Source organism: Miscanthus floridulus, chromosome 2, assembly GCF_019320115.1.
Source record: "Miscanthus floridulus cultivar M001 chromosome 2, ASM1932011v1, whole genome shotgun sequence".
Classification (NCBI taxonomy): domain Eukaryota; kingdom Viridiplantae; phylum Streptophyta; class Magnoliopsida; order Poales; family Poaceae; genus Miscanthus; species Miscanthus floridulus.
The window spans coordinates 82261420-82264849 of record NC_089581.1 but is presented as its reverse complement, the minus strand read 5'-3'; the positions used below and the strand labels follow the sequence as shown (position 1 = coordinate 82264849).

The window sequence follows — 3430 nt, the reverse complement described above, 5'->3', positions numbered from 1 at the left end:
TTGTCTTCTGAAATCAAGTCTGTAGTAGTGGTTAAGCTCAAGTTTCAGAGATGATGCCTTTCTCATAGCGCAGCAAGATGTTGTCTAAACTTTAAGTGCGGGTGATTCTAGTATAAAACAGACGAACCACACCAATACATGGTGTAACTAGAATACATGAGTGTAGGTGTAGCTAGTGTATATATATAGAGAGAGAGAACTTACGAAGCAAGATAATGACAAGAACAAATGGAACGAATCAAGATCTCCCTACTCTTGAAGCAAACCGAGCAAAGCAAAAAAGAAGAGAAGGCAAACACCATTCATTTGGTCCACACTACTCTGAAAGGCCTGCAAGATCGGGATCCTTCCACATCGTCTCTGAAGCATCAAATTAAACTTTTCGTACCAGAACAAAGCGGGCTTGCCTGACAACCCGGGCCGCTTTATTCCATCATAACCCGAGCAAGCAAAGGCCACCATTAGTCACTAGTGTCTCTCCCTATCCATCTGTCTATTTATATAGACGCTCTTCTTTGACACCATACATATATGAGTACGCAAGAATTAGCATGCATTAAGATCTCTCCCATTCCTATCTCTTCCACACTAGTGTTGACAAATGTCGACGATTATGGGATCTTACACCACTGCAGTGAGACCATCGTCAGTCCTGCAGACTTCCTCTCTCTTGCTAGCCCGTGATTCCTGGAGGCCCGCGGTGGCATTGTGGCCTTCTGCTACCGTGAAGTGCCGACGGCGGACACTCACCGTGACGTGTGCACTCCCGGAGAAAGAACGGCCACCGGCATTCAGCATCCCGCCCACTGGTGAGTAGAGTACATGTATGCTTTCCATTTACTTAGCTGGTGGATCAGGAATTCAGCATCGCTAACGAGAGCATGCGCTGCAGCTCTGCTGTGCCCCGTGCCCCCGCCAGACGGGAAGGAGCGGTGGGACATCAAGGAGGAGGATGACCGCGTCACGCTGTGGCTCCAGGTGCCAGGGCTGTCGGCGAGCTGACATCGAGGTGAACCACCAGCGAGGACGTCCTCGGAGATCAAACGCAGGGTCACCGCACAACAGCCGGTGCTTCTTGGGGACGCGCACGGCGTGGGCGCGTTCCACATCCGGCTGCTCTTGACCAAGGAGTACGACGGCAGCAACGTGACGGCCGACCTCAAGGCCGGCATGCTGGAGGTCACCGTCCCCAAGAACCGGCAACGCCCCGGCGAACGCGTCGTGCTGGGGGCGCCCAGGCCCACGCCCCGTGGAAACGAGAGCAGTACCAGCAAAGGTCCTCCTCAACCGCAGCAAGAAAGGAAACCGGAACAAACCCCGGGGAGACAAAATACCAATGGATCGTCGTTCTAGCTGGCTGAGGGCTTTGCAGTCACTCTCGCTCGATCGGACCCTGCTTTTTCTTCTGTGTTGAAATAAGCCTCTCATTTCTAGCTCCGGGTGGACACAAACCAGCAATCGGCTTATGTTGTATCAATTGCCTGGGGAGAGCTTACGCTGTTGTAGTATCTTGTGTGTTACCTTTAAAAACCTTCTTTGTTTCTTTATTACTCCCTCCATTTCAAATTATATGTCGTTTTGACCATTTTGCTACGTATCTAGATATAGTACATGAAACTTTGCTATCTATTTAGATATAACATATGTATAGATACATAACAAAATCGACTTATAATTTGGAACCAAGGGAGTACACTAACAGAATCGACTTATAATTTGGAACGGAGGGAGTACACTAACAAAATTGACTTATAATTTGGAACGGAGGAAGTAAATTGTTCTGGGGATCAAATGGTTGGGATTCTCCCATCATCGAAGGTCCTTTTTTTTAGCAACCCATGGTCAAAGGTCCTCCTCCTCTATTGAACAAGTTCTGATCAAGTGGACTTGGGCTCGAGATAATTGGGAGAATTTTGAAGCTCTGTGCCAACGCTTTCTAGCATCTCCTGCCTGGGGATCGGACCTGCGCAGCCCACTGGACTTCGTAGGAATATTTGGCCCAAGTCCACAAGCGTGTGCATCTCCAGCCCAAATTGGTCCGTTCTGGGTAGAAAACAGAGAAAGCATTGATTGTCCCAGATAGAGAATATAGAGTTCTAAATTGCCTAAGCTTGGTAGAGAATATAGAGTTCTAAATTGCCTATGTTTGGTTAGCAAACGATCCATGTGTAACAGAACAATCAAATTCTCTATAGAAGCATTCCTCATCTGAATCCTTCCTGAATCTTCTATTCTAACGCTTCCCCAAGTTCAGAGAGCTAACAACTATCTACTGGTCTCCACACGTGAAAGCGTCGATTCAAATTTGAATCTACCAAAATGAATATGTAAGATGACCACCAGAGACATAATATTTAATTGATAATGTTCGTCTTTTAGCAAATTTAGTTTTTCTGTAAAACAGCTCGGAAGATCGTTGTTCAGGTCCCAGAAGCTTTTAATGACTTTTGAGCACATCTTCGATAAATTCCACATGCAGTGTCTTTCACTTCTTTGAGCTCAATTTTTCTGTGATTGGTTTTTGTGTGCTCCTAAGTCAAAAATATCAAAAATAAAAAGAAGGAAAACGACATCACTGCCGGTTGATAGCACAACCTGGCAGTGTATCACTGTTAGTTCAGAGACATAACCGGCAGTGATGCTCTTAGATCACTAACAGGTGATGTTTTGAACCAGTAGTGATATACGGTAAAAGCCTTTATTTCTCTAGATGTGACTTGGTTTAACCGGTGTTTGACCCATTCATCCCCAATCTCTCGTCCTTGTCTCCCTTATCATAGCCAGTTTTACCGAAAAGAGAGGTGTCCTGATGTATAGACGTTGATGTCCTCCCTCTAGGTCCTCGGTCGTGCATAGAGTTTGTCAGCGATTGAGGTCGGAGCCCCCTCTCATTACATGCAATAAATGTAAGAAGTGTGCTGGAGTTCGTGGTAAGGAAGGCAGGTCCGAACTATGGCCGCGTCTTCTAGAAATTGTCCATATCACAAGGTTAGATCTTGTTGGCCGCATTTTTTTATGGTTTCTAGCCTTGTGATGATTTTGATTCGAAGTTCATGATTTGGTGTTCTAATTTTAGTGGGATGATAGTGGATGTGAAGGCTAGTATTGGAAGGAAGAATATGTTCAGCTACTGAAAAAATTAGTAGAGAAGGCTGATGAGAGTGTACCTGATGTACATGAAGAGGTGAATTAGAAGAAGCCCATTGATGAAGAACTGGCAAAGAATTTGTCTCTTTTAGTTGGAATTGGAGGAGAAATTCTTGTTCTGTTGAAGTGTATTGTAGGTCTAGTTCGTTTAGTGCTAATTGGGATTATCTAGATTGTAAGTAGGCTCTAAATGTTCTATTACATATTTTGCCTCTGGTTCAAATTCAGAGTGTCTATACTGTGTATCTGTCTAAGTTTGTAACTAGGCTGTCAAAAATTAATT

The 3430-nt window shown here is 45.0% G+C and overlaps 1 pseudogene; it reads left to right on the top strand.

Annotated features, from left to right (window-relative positions):
• Positions 1-546: 546 nt before the first annotated feature.
• LOC136539175 (uncharacterized) lies at positions 547-1541 on the top strand (annotated as a pseudogene).
• Positions 1542-3430: the final 1889 nt, after the last annotated feature.